Source organism: Lontra canadensis, unplaced genomic scaffold (assembly GCF_010015895.1).
Source record: "Lontra canadensis isolate GAN:19392208 unplaced genomic scaffold, GSC_riverotter_1.0 scaffold4, whole genome shotgun sequence".
NCBI lineage: Eukaryota > Metazoa > Chordata > Mammalia > Carnivora > Mustelidae > Lontra > Lontra canadensis.
This window is the reverse complement of record NW_022630998.1, coordinates 49,869,459-49,883,242: the sequence shown is the minus strand read 5'-3', so window position 1 is coordinate 49,883,242 and position 13,784 is coordinate 49,869,459. Positions and strand designations below refer to the sequence as shown.

The 13,784-nt window shown below is 38.9% G+C and overlaps 1 long non-coding RNA gene across 2 annotated transcripts in view; it reads right to left on the bottom strand.

Annotated features, from left to right (window-relative positions):
• LOC116862786 overlaps nt 1–12,959 on the bottom strand; it is a 42,923-nt gene extending 29,964 nt beyond the window's left edge. The window contains exons 1-3 of one of the 2 annotated variants that reach the window (XR_004381705.1): nt 12,891–12,959; nt 12,426–12,535; nt 5,742–5,928 (exon numbers count right to left, since the gene is read on the bottom strand). This is a non-coding gene — a long non-coding RNA (uncharacterized LOC116862786). The remainder of the gene's footprint in view (nt 1–5,741; nt 5,929–12,425; nt 12,536–12,890) is intronic. The other variant, XR_004381704.1, reaches the window with a different exon arrangement.
• Nucleotides 12,960–13,784: the final 825 nt, after the last annotated feature.

Sequence of the window (13,784 nt, the reverse complement as noted above, 5' to 3'; positions counted from 1 at the left end):
GGCAGAGGGGGGTTGGGGGGGGTTATGGACATTGGGTAGGGTATGTGCTATGGTGAGTGCTGTGAAGTTTGTAAACGTGGAGATTCACAGACCTGTACCCCTGGGGGGGGAAATATATATATATATATATATGTTTATAAAAAATAAAATTATAAAAAAAAAAAAAAAGTTCTGATTTTGTGCTCCGTTGCTCTGCCTCTTGCCGGGAGCCGGCCCCTCCCCCTGCAGTCTATCTTCCCGGTCGCTTTGGATTCACTTCTCCACTGGTCCTACCTTTCAGAAAGTGGTCGATTTTCTGTTTCTAGAGTTGCTGTTCTTCTCTTCGATCCCCTGTTGGATTTGTGGGTGTTTGGAATGGTTTGATAAACTATCTAGCTGATCTCCTGCTACCTGATGTCGTCTCAGCCTGCCACTCCTCTGCCATCTTGACTCCTCCCCTAATATGGCATTAAATATGACATCTTGCCATTTACTTTCTATTTGTCCCATATGTTCCTTGTTTTCCCTTTTCTTCTCATTTTTTCTTCTATTGGAATAATTGGGTTTTAAAAATAATTTAATTTTATTCCCTTGTTGGCTTATTAGCTCTAACCCTATGGGGGTTTTAGTGGTTGCATTTGAATTTATATTATACATCTTTAACTGTCGTAGTTCACATTCAGATTATGTATCACTTCATGTATAGTATAAGAACCTTACAAAAGTCATCTTCCATTGTTCTCTAAGCCTTGGTGCTGTATTTCTCATACATTTTACCTTTGTATATGTTATGAATTCACAATACTTTGGTCTTATTTTTGTTTAAACAGTTGTCTTTTAAAGAAGTTTAAATGGTAAGTGTCTTTCCTATTTACCCACTTACTTATCATTGTAGTTACCATTGATAATGTTCATTCTTCTAGATCAGTCTTTCCACATGATATCATATTCCTTCTGTTGGAAGGATTTTTAACAATTCCTACAGTGAAAAGCTGCTATAGCTGAGTTCTTTCATCATTTACATATCTGAAAAAATTTTGATTTCATTTCATTTTTGGAATGTGTTTTTCCTGGTATAGAATTCTAGATCAGCGGTAAACATACTGTTCCACTGTCTTCTGGACTGTATTTTTGTCTAATAATAAGTTCAATGTTATTCTTTTTTTTTTTTAAGATTTTATTTATTTGACAGACAGAGATCACAAGTAGGCAGGGAGGCAGGCAGAGAGAGAGAGGAAGAGAAGCAGACTTCCCACTGAGAAGAGAGCCCGATGCAGGGCTCGATCCCAGGATCCTGGGATCACGACCTGAGCTGAAGGCAGAGGCTTTAACCCACTGAGCCACCCAGGTGCCCCCAGTTTTATTCTTATCACCAATTTTCTGTGTATATGTTTTTGTCCTTTGACAGATTCCAAGACTTTTTCTCTTCATCAGCATTTCTCAGAAATTTATTACAATGTACTTTGGTATGGTCTTTTTCCATATTTTTATGTTTGGCATTTTTTAAAGCTTTCTTAGATTTATGATTTTATAGTTTTCATCAAATTTGTAAATTTGTCAGTTATTTCAGTTGTTTTTCTATCCCTACCCCCTTTCTCTCCATTAGAAAGTCCCATATGTGTGTATTGGGCTTTTTTGGTAGCTGAGAATGAAATGAGAACAGAATATTCAGGTTAGAGGGTTCAGCAGATTGTTAGAAAGTAAGGATTACAGCTGAGAAGAGAGATCATGGATGAAATATACATTTGGGATATATCTGAATAGAGGTGGTAGTTGAAGCTCTAGGGGTTTTTGATTACTCTGAATGATAATGATATAAAAAGTAGACAGAAGTGGTCTGCCCTTATATCCTGGTCATATGCGGATGATTGGCTACTAGTAAAAAGGTCAGCAATCACACATAACCTCGTCGTGGAAGTTATTTATGCAATCATTAACCTCTTTGCCAGGCCTCAAACCTTCTCAGTTTGGGGACATTACATTCTCTCATCCTTGGTTCCCCTTCCCCAGAATATTGACTTTGTGAACTTCTCATCTCATTTAGTTCCCTGATGAAATGGCACCGACGCAGAGCTGACAAACCAGTCTGAAACAACCTGCACTTTTACTCTCTGACTCTTTTTAACCCTGCTTAGTTTCCGTCATAGCACTTACCACTACCTGGTAAATGTTAGTGTGTGATTTTAATCTCTTCTCTATACCTAGAATGTAACTCCATGAAAGAAACATTCTTGTCTTACTTCCTGCTTGATCACCAGTACTTTGCTTATAAGATATGCTTAATTATGTTTGCTAATCAAATTCATAAGGTGTTTTTTTTTAACACTTGTAGTGAAATTACTGAAATACTTTGGAAAATGACATAATGGGAAGAGTTACATATAGTATTTTGAGCATTACCAACACACAAGGTTATATCAGGAAACACTTTTATGTAAATTAAATGTCATAAGATTTCTTTGGCATTTAATACAAGCAAGATTTGTCTCTGTGATCCCAAATCATTGGAGCGAGGTAGTGCCTCATCAGGTAGAACGAGAACAGAGTAGACCAGGTGCTTTGGCCCCTGGGGAGATCAGAACATTGGGCCTCATGAAGCAGAAGGAAAAGAAATGAGGGGAGATTATGCCTGTTTCCACATTTTTAATCACTATTCTAAGCCACAGTAAGTAGGTGGTTTGTAAAATTCAGAGAATGCTAAGTCCAATATCCACTTTTCAGTGCTCACCTTGTGTGGTCCCTTTTGCAGCATGGTGTTCTTGCTCACTCTTATTTTCTAATGCTCCTTTACAGGTTTCATTTCTCTTGTATACTCATTCTTGTTCTCCATGATTCTTTCCTTGGCTCTCAGATCCTTTTCCTAACACTCTTTCTCTAGGTGATGTTGATGTTTTATATATGAACTCTCCTGCCCTGATGTCTTTTGGAAGCATTTCACCCACATAGCTCACCATTTAATACTTGTCTGTGTCATGTCCTTTAGACATCTGAAATTTGGCATGGGCCAAATTGATGGATAAGGTCAGGGTTTGGACTTCACTCAGAAATAGAGACATCATTAATGATGGGATAAAAGAAGGCACAGATGTGCAGGGAGGATGTCCATTGCACCATTGCTTGCTAATAATTTCAAAAGCTGATAGTTCAAAATGTCCCAGTGTCAAAAACACTAACCTCAAACTATCATAGTATCAGTGTACCATGTACAGAAATAGCTGTTTCTTCAATGCATGGCTCAGACAGTCCCGTTGCTGAAGTCTGAGTGGTGTAACATTTGGAAAACCGTGTGTCTTTCCTTCTCTTTTCTTGACTTCTAAGTGATCATCTCTGAAACATTACAATGTCTGTGTAGCAGCAAGAAGGGGTCCAGACCTACTAGGCCTTATGCTAATGGACTGGTCTGATTACTCCAGGTTTCATGGCTCAGTGGTTCTACTTATTTAATTTACTTCCACATTTTTGTTTTGTTATTTATTTTTAGGTCTTCTAATGATAACTACATTGAGCTGGACCTAAAAATCAGTGTTTAATGGACTAGATTTAAAAAATGCCTCACAGACCAGGAATTTTAGAATTTTTCCACTTCAAGTGAATGGCTATCTACTGATGTTCATATGAAAGATAGGAAGATTGCCAATATATCTTGAATAAAAGCACCTTCCGTTAGATGTTTACAGTTGCATAGAAAGGAAGTTACAGAACATCAAGATCATGAAATTGATAACAAGTGACTTTAATGATCTTAGTAGAATAAAGTGATTTCAGACATGTAACAAATATTTAGTAAGTGTCTAAGGTGTATCAAATACTGAACCTAAAAATTCAGCAGTGGTTTTGGTGGAAGGAAGAGGTAGAGGCAGACTGTGCATTCAGTGGGCTTGCACAGTATGTGTGGTGAGAATGTTATAAGAGGGAAACCCGTCAAGGATAATGAAAGACTACCTAGGCTTGGGCTTAAGGAAGCTTCTGTGCAGAAGGTAACACCTAAATTAAGACCTAATAGAGATAGCCAGCAGATAGCCAGGCAGAGGTGCCTGGGTGGCACAGTTGGTTAATTGTCTGACTCTTGGTTTGAGTTCAGGTCATGATCTCAGGGCCCTGATCTCAGGTCATGGGATTGAGCCCTGCACCAGGTTCTGTGCTCAGCATGGATTCTGCTTGGGATTCTCTCTCCCCTCTCCCTCTGCCACTCCCTCTGCTCTGTCTCTTCTTTCTCTCTCTCAAATAAATAAATAAACAAACCTTAAAAAGAGAGAAGAGAGATAACCAGGCAAAGAGGCTGAGGGAATAATGTTGCAAAGAAGGGACAGCATGTGTGAGGACCCAGAGGATAGGGTATGTTCAAGAACTCGAAAGAAGAGAAATGCTGTTTAAGTCTAAGTGTAAATGGGGAGGGGCAGGAGGAAGTTAGTACTTATGAGCAAAGGTCAGATGACACAGGGCTTTGTATGACAGTAAGAGGAATTTGGACCTTATCTTAACAAAGCAGATACCCACAATATCAGAATACCATCTTGGAAGGCAGAGATGACACTGATTTTTCCCCAAACCATAGGGTAGTGCAAGAATCTCCCAGCTGCAGCAGAATATGGGAAACACGATGCTGAGATTCAGGATATAGGAAGAATTGATTTCAAGAAGCACATGTCTGTGAGTTACAAAATTAGCAGCACTCTCCAATGCTTTATTAAGGCTCCCATAGCTTTTAATTTAAATTCAGCTCCTGTAGCTTTGCATTTTGTGATTCTCCCAATAGAGAAGGGAATTAAGCAAACGAGAGAGGCTCAAACAAAAGGAAGCCCAGAAGATGGTAAATTGCCAGGAGCAATCAAGGCTGGCGAAGGTGTGACTGCAGCTATGGACCTATGCTGTTGCCATGGAAACCAAAGCTCTGTGGTCCTGGAGTGCTTTCCCTTTTTAAGGACAGATCAGTCTTAGAGAATAGTTGAGACTGCAAATTACTGAAGTTGGATCATCCATTGCCACACGTATTCCACACTCTTTTTAGTGACAGAGACAGTGTGTCCGAGGCAGGCTCCCTAGAAGCCCAGAAGCTATCAGGGGTTAATCAGCGAAGGACAGAGTTTAGCTGTTGCCTCAGAACCATATCGCCAGCTCCGCTATACCAGACGGACATATTAATTGTGATAATTTGGGAGGAGGGATATCATTAACTGGGTTTTACATAGTAATGTATGATTTTTTAAATAATCAAATGAGGAGATCTGAAACCCATGAAGCAAATACATACAAATGTACTTTCTCTTCTTCTTCTGAGGTGTGTGTGAGGAGACTGTAGTCCTTTTTAGGTTCCTGGCGATGGAGTGCCTTCTAAGCACCAAGCACCATAATAATGCTTTGTGTGAATTATCTTTCTTTGTTCACCCACAGCCCTATTACAAGGATAGTGTTGTTATCCCCATTTTATAGGAGAAGATTGAGATTTAGGGAAGTTAAAATTTGTCCACAGTGCTACATATTAAAAAAACATGCAGGCAGTACTTGAACTCTATCATTTAGCCGCCAGACTCTGCCTCTTTTTTTTTTTTCTATTATAGCATTTTTGGTAGATTATAATATCTTCTGTCTTACTATTATGGAATTTCAAATCTAGGGAATAACTTGGAAGTCATCTAAACTGACTTCCTCATTTTGAAAAGAAGAGTGAGACCCAGGAAGTTTCTGTGACTTCCACAAGTGAATTAATTCCCCCAGGGAATTAATGACCAACAGAGACCTGAACTCTGGGCTTTTCAACATACCTTGCTGCCTTTCTTATCAACTGGAAATATGAACTTTGTATTTGTCTTTTTTTCCAAGTCTTTTGCATACCTACCTCTTGAGTCTTCTTTAAGACCTTGCCTTTTCTCTGTTCTGTTTTAGCTGAGCATTCTCTTCTCTGCATCTAGAAGTGGTGCTGATTTATCCCAACATGAAGCATAGGCAGGCCTAAAAGAGCAGAATATACAGGTTTCGTAATGCGTGTGGCTCTTGTGCGGCTGGAACTCTGCAAGGAGGGCAATCAGTCAGGAGTGGAGTGATGCACCACAGGTCCTCTTGGCCATTCTTTCCTAAAACATCCTCTTTTGTTACCTTGTCTCATCTGGGAGAATTTGTCTAGACTATATACAGTTTTAGGTCAATTATCTAGTAAGAGAAAAACATGAGCGGTGGAAGAGGAGCACTCGGGGGGGCAGGGCAGAGGGGCAGGGGGAGGAAGTGGAGAAATGTCTGTGGCAACTGCATTGCAGCAGAATGGCTGGAGAGTGAGTTCAAAGGAACAGTTAATGACAAAGTAAATATCCTCTCTGGACTGGTGTGGCCAGGGCCTGCAAGCTATTTTCAGTCTGTTTGTTCCAAGAGACTTCAAGGAGAACATTGTGCCTTACCAGCAAGGGGAAAACCTGACATTCCATTTTAAGGGAGAATCCCCTTTTAAAAGCGAGAAATGAACAAGCAAAAGCAAAGCAATGGTTACTTTTTAATTTGCTAGATCAACTAAGGAGGACTTCGAGCAAGAATCTGGGAGAGGACTGGAAAAGAAGAGAGGGAAAATTTAGCCAAGGGGGACTGAGGAGCTGCACAAAAAAGGGAAGCCTCCATGGAGTTATAGGGGCCTCGTGGAGGCCTCAAGAGAGAAAGTTCTGGTGAAAGTTGAAAACGCACACTTCTGTAGAGGCTAGGCAGGGACATGTAGTTGTGAATTAGACCTGCTAAAGGGCAGCTGGGTGCTGAGTCTTGAATGTGGGGTGAGTAGAACAGCTGCCCAAATTGTCCTACCTTTTAGGACACTCTGCTTCCCAATCAGTAATCCAACAAAATGTCTCCCTTAGCTCTACATCATGATGCAGTGGTTGTTTCTGTCACTTCTAATGCCTCATGCAGATCTTTATTTTACCAATGAAACAGTTTCTAATTCAAGGATAGTATAGTACTAAAGGAAACCAGAGGGGAAGTGGAACTCTCTTCATCTAAGAACGATTTCCATTTCCTCTTTTAATTAGCTGTGTTACTTAATATAACAATACCTTCTTCACCCACATGTGTTGAACAAGAAAACTGTGAGGCTTCATTGTGGAAGAATCTCTCCCATTGCACTTAATGGGAAAAAAATAAGAGATCTTACTCTCACCCCCTTTTCAAAGGCCAGGTTAAATTCCAGGTCATTTATGAATACCAGAAGTCCAAAATGACCTGCCCATTTGTCTACTTCCTTCCTTTACCCATCTACCCATCCATTTATTCACTCAGCCTTCCATTCATCCAACAAATATTTAGTGAGAGCCTATTAGTTATTAGGCATTATAATAACAGAGACAGAGGACTCAACACTGGATAAAAACATGCAATGCCTGCAGTCTAGATGAAAGCCCAAAATAAAAAATCACACAAACAAATGCAAAAATAGAAATATAAATAAATGTTCTGAGGGAAAAAGAAGCATGGTGATATTAAACCTAATAAAAGATATTGAACTTGACTTCTTCAGGCAGTCAGGGCAGACAACTTACACACTAGTTTACCAATGTACTAATTACATAAGCAGAATTTACCTAGAAAGAAAACAAGAATTAATGACTGCCCATTATTATAGAACATTATCATTTGTGTTGGCTTGTTTGTTATAAGAAAGGGCAAAATCTCAAATTGCTTTGAAGGATTTGTAACTACTATTTAAAATAATTAGAAGGAAACATGGTTGGGAAAATTCCACAGAGATTAGCATTCTTTACACAGGTCTGGCATTAAATATTTCTTTGCAGTGTCACAAAGTGGAGGAAATAAATGTTAAAACTTACCCCAAACCTGTAGCTATATCACAGTTCTAGGGAAGATAATTCACACAAAGCATTATTATAGTGCTTGGTGCTTAGAAAGCACTCCATGGCCAGGAACCTAAGAGGACTACAGCAAAAGTTATCCTCTCTGAGCCAGAAAATCCACAGCTGAGAAGTGGTAATAAGAAGTGGTAATAATAACTCTGAAAGCTTACTGTGAATACTGAATGTGGAGTGCCTGGGTGGCTTAGTCAGTTAAGTGTCTGCCTTCAGATTAGGTCATGATCCCACAGTCCTGGGATCAAGTCCCACATTGGGCTCCCTGCTCGGTGGAAAGCCTGCTTCTCCCTCTCCCTTTGTCCCACCCTCACTTGTGCTTGCTCTCTCTCTCTCTCAAATAAATAAATAAAATCTTTTAAAAATATAAGTGAAAATACCTCCAGCATTAAGGTTATTTAATGCCCTGAGTTGTGTATAAAGCATTCATCTGCTGAATAACTTGTCTCAGTTACCTTACCTTACCTACCTATCCTTGCTGGACTCTTAAAGACTACTTTTACATTTTTTTTTCTCCAAAGACTTTGTGCATTGAAATATTTTTCTCAATGAAATCAGCTTAATTGATTCTATAATAATTCCATTTGAGATTTTCAAGAATCATGAACTTTTAACTACAAGTCAGAAATTCTGATTGGCATGGTTACAACTGAATTTATATATTTTTCAAATGAAAGAAACCAGAGTTGCCTGCACCATTTTCATCATCATTTTTGTAATTCAAAATAGCTATCTCTCATGTGAATAGCAAAGCAGCTTTGGTCCAAATTCCTTTCCAGGAAAACTCAAGAATGCCAAGCCAAGAGCAAGGTTGAAGGAGGTGGGACTGGAGGTAGATGAGGTATGTGTCCCACCCCACCCCAACAGTCCGGAGGGTCCTAATGCACTAAGAAGAACGAACTCCCTAATTTCAACATGTGTTGATGAAAAAAAAATGTGTCTATACCTGTATTTAGACTCAAAACCATACACTTCGTTGTTTCTCAGCTTTCCATTGATTGTCCCATTAAGTCATTGACTCACATGTGCGGTATGATTCTGTTGTTACAGTGAGGTCTCATCTTCTGAAACTTGAAGACTTATTTTTTGATGAGCTCTAAAACAAAGGGTATTAAAATAGCACGGTCAAGTCTACATTTCTGCCCTAAAGTCGGCTTTTTGTACACCTTGCTTCCTGCCCTTGGCTGCCACATTTTGCAAGCTGCCCTCCATAGAGCATTATAGAGTGCCTTGAGAAATTCTCATGATAGGTGCAGAAGTAATATCTTGGGGGGAAAAAGTCCATAAAAATTATATGCACTCCCTTCTGGCCATGGCATGTTGATATCAGTTACCTCTTTTCAATTACCAAGGTTGTCAGTATGGTCTGGGGTTACTTTCCTCACTTTAAGCTGTGAGTTGAGTGTGTGTACTTGCCTAGGAGTAAGGATGGTAGAGGGCTGTTTTTGCCCAGGTCGAGGTGATTTAAGGGAGTCAAAAGTCCTACTCTTACATCCCCACTGCCTGTCACAGAGTTTAAAACTCCCACTACTACTGAGTTTTCCCTTTATCTGCAGTTTCTAGAATTACTTTGTTTAGCTGTCTAAAGATATACAAAAAAAAAAAATGTATAAGATCAGTATGTGATGTGATCTTCAACCATTACCGCTTCTTAATATGTTCATGAGTTTATGTTTCACATAAGTGACAGGAATTTGGAAAAGAATCACTACACATTTGACTAATGAACTGCTTTCTTCTAAGACAAATGGTAGCTGAGTGCAGAGGTTGTGGGTTACTGGCTAGGTTTGGGGGAAGGATACCATGTAAGTTTAGACACCTTCGGGTAAAAAGATAACTTGAGAAAATAATGCCAAATTGTCTTCATTTTGCTTCTATGTTCTCCCCTCCCGGTCCTTTATTATCCTTTCTAATCTCTGACTTTCATCACTATGTCTACTTAATTCACAATGTCTCTCATGGCCCTCCAGGCATAAATGCATGCACTAGCTCAGCACAATATTAAACTGAGGATACAGATATGTGAAAGGCAATTCTCTGCCTCAGAGGAGTTTATGTTCTGCTTAACCTTATAACCAACCACTTTTTTCACTTTCAAATCGTGGACTAATATTGCCACTCACTTGTTAATTTGCATTATTATGCCTGCAAACCCTTGAAACCCAGCGTCATTCTAGGTATACCATGCATTCCTTTATTTAAAAAAAAAAAAAAAAAAAAAAAAAAAAAGGAGCTTTCTTATGCCAGGGACCATTCCAGACTGTAGTGACAGAAAGATGATCTCAAAGAACTCAGAGACTATTGTGAAAGCCACAAAAATTAACCAACAGCTCTAGTATACCACGATAAGTACTATCTGTAGTAGAAGTGCACGTTCATAGCTATGTGAACAGAGATGAGGAAGTCTACATCTGCTCGAGGGGGTGAAGTGTGTCATCTGGACGAAAGTCATGTTGAGCTAAGATTGGGGAATGACACAAGTTTTCATGGCTGTCAAAGTTCCTGGAAATATTAGATACAAGATATATCTGTCTTGATATGAGAGACAATCTGGGCCTAATCACTCTGGGGACCCTGTAGGGCATCATGAGAAAACAGGAAGCATCATGATAAATTCTGGGGCAACCAGACGTCAGAGGGAGTTTTGATGCTTGGAAAAAAAAGTGAGAGAAAGCCTCAAGAAAGAGATGTGGAAAGCTGCTAGCATAAACATACATGCACACTTTTTCTTAGTATTTTGTAGATAATATATATGTGAGTATGAATAGACATTTCAAACAGAGGAAACTTAATAAGGGGTTTGGTTACAAAAGTGTTGCAGGATATTTAATAAGGCGGTTGGTTGCAAAAAGAGATAATTTTACGCAGATAATTTTACTCAGTAACTGCAGGAATCAGTTCCCTCCCCTACTGCAGGGAGAACCAAAGTGAAATGGGGCGGCCTAGAGGCCACAGTTACCTTGCGCCTGAGGCCGCTGCCTGGGAAATCATACTGTGTGAGTAGGAACCCAGGAATGGATGCTCCTCAGTCACTTACTGCAGGAGTCCCACCAGAGGGTGGAACGGAAAGCTTCTCACTTTATCCCACCTTCCCATCTAACAAAAAGCCAATTGACAAGGGGGTCTGGAAGTTTGCAAAGTATGTGTACAGCTTCCTATCTCCAGGAGTATAGAGGAGAACGTAGAAGAATGACTGTGGGGTCGAGAGATAGTAGACACTCTCTGGTGATCACATGTCCTTGGGAAATCTCTTGCCCTGGATTCCTTCTTCCCCCGCCACCAGGTCTCCACCCACAAAGAACAGTATGGGGGACACACACATAAGTGTTTTCATTTTCTTCCTCATTATCCACATACATAGTCATGTCCACTCTCAGGAAATGGGAAATCTAAGTATGTCCTAGAGCAAATGAGAGAAAGTATGGACAAATAGGGGAGATGCAGGTTTAGGAGTGAGACTTTAAAAACTAAGCAGAGGAGGCTAGTAGTAATTATCTCAGAAAAATAAGAGTCCCCTCCATTCCCAATCCATTCTTTACCAACACAAAGAAAAGAACGTATCCACTTAGTTTATACACTTATGCTTTCCTCTTGGTATTTTTAGGTCAGCATATCTTGTTCATTCTCACTGTTACAGATGTAAGTAGAAATTAAGTTGTATTTTTATAGCCAACAGTTTCTGATAATGAAATGTGACAAAACCAACTCCAATAAGCTGCTATTCATGTTGTTCAAATATGCTCTATTGTACATATTTGGGTAGAAAAATAAGATGTGTCTGCTTTAAAAGGAGATTAAATGGCTAAAGATTAGAGAACAATGACAACTAGAGAACTCAATAGAAGAAACAAAAATAGATACATAGCCAAAGAAAGAAGTTTCTGTTTTCAGTTTAATTTATGGAAGAGTTCTGTTTTTAATAAGAAAAATAATTAACATTTGTTGATCTTTAAAAGATTAATATAAAAATGAAAAAGGAGTTAAACACAGTCGGAAAAAAATGTATGCTTTTGCTTTTACATTTCTTTTTCCTTTGTGTAACCTTGAATTTTTAAAGGTACCACATGTCAGTGGTCCACAATCATACAATATTCTTTTGGATACATGTTAAATGGCAATTAGTGTCACTTGATTGGAAATTTAGAAGAAGACGTCAGGCAATGCCAGGACTTAAGAATATAAAGCAAAATTCATACCCTTCAATTCATTTGCAAAGTTATGAAAGCATCCTATAACTACTAGATATCTGGAGGTGGTTTTTATGGCATGGGGTCCTCATAGATATATAAGAGGTTGGAAGGATTTAACCATAATCTCATTTCTAAGGTAATTCCATCGAATAAGGGAGTCCTGCAGACCTTTCCTCTAGTTGTTTCCGCTTGCTAGAATGCTTTCCCCAAGATTTCCACTTAGCTGATTTCCTCACTCTGTTCAAGCATGGCCACTGAACATGCCTCACTCACTTTATAATAGCAGCTGACACTTTCGCAAGGCAGCAAATGTCTTAAGAACATCAATTAGCCAAAAAGAGCAACTCTAAAGACAAATTTTTAAAAATGTAACGGTAATGTATTTACATGTTTCAATATTCAAAAGAGGAAGAGAGTTTACGGTGAAGTTTTCCTTTTTGTCCCTTCCCATACTTCCCACTCTCACTTCTTGATGCCACCTACACATTAGTGGTGGATCACTCCACAGGATGGAGCCCATGGCCAGTTCCTCTGTTAATAAAAATATGGAGAGTTTACACTATTACAGGACACATGCCCCTGAGACATGTTACACAGTTTAATGGACCACGATATTTCATTTTCTATCTCATATGTATAATTACTTTAAAGAAATCCCTGGAGCACCAAAACATTATGTTGTGATGTAGAGTGAGTGTTATTTCTTTGGAGAGCAGTGATCAATTCTTTAATGCCTGCGGGGATCACCTCATAGAGAAGAACATTCATGACTATTTGTATTTTGTTTAATGGTTGTATTAGTCAAGATTATACAGAGAAACAAAATATATGTGTATACATAAGCACACACATATGTAAACAGATTTATTATAAGGAATTGGCTCACCTGATCATGAAGACTGGGAAGTCACATGATCTGCCTTCTGCAAGCTGGAGACCCAGGAAGGCAGGTGGTGAGAGCTGATGGTGTAGATTCTTGCCTATATCTGAAAACTGAGAACCAGAAGTGCCAAGGGTAGAAGAGATTTATTCAGTTCAAACACTGAGGCAGAGACAACAGGAACCCACCCTTCTTTTACCCTTTTGTTCTCTTCAGCCCCTCCAGTGATCTGGTGAAACCCATGTGCATTGGGGAGGGCCGTTTGTTTTATTCAGTTCACTGACTCAAAGGCTAATATTTTTGGAAAACAACCTCACAGACACACATAGAATAATGGGCATCCTCTGGTCTGGTCAAGTTGACATAAAATTAACCATCACAATGGTCAGTTATTAAACTTAACATATTTCATAAATGAAACATAAATAACATACAAATAATTAAATTTCCTCTCATTGTAAAAGAGAAGAAGTTACTGTGTGACTCATCTTTGTGAATAATTCAAACCCTCTGAAAAGGCAAAACTTATAAACTTAGCAGATTTATTATTCTACTAACACTTAGAACTAGTCTATAGTTTCGGTAACATGAGCTTAATTAATTCCTTTATTGCTTCCCACTTGATGTTAATGCTTTCCAGGGACATATCTACGCTCATTTTGATATATAACTAGAGCTGTAGTAATGTTTATTTTGATAACTTCTTGCAGTCAGAGTAATCTTAGCAGAAGCACAAGTCATAAAATACCTTCTCAGACCAGCCAAGGATTTTTCATTAGCAACAGATGGGACAAAGAATTTGACTGCTTTCCCCAAAGTGAGTCTCTTTTAGTGGACACATTTTATTTTTTTTTTCAAGACTTTATTTATTTATCTGACAAAGAGAGAAAGATCACAAGT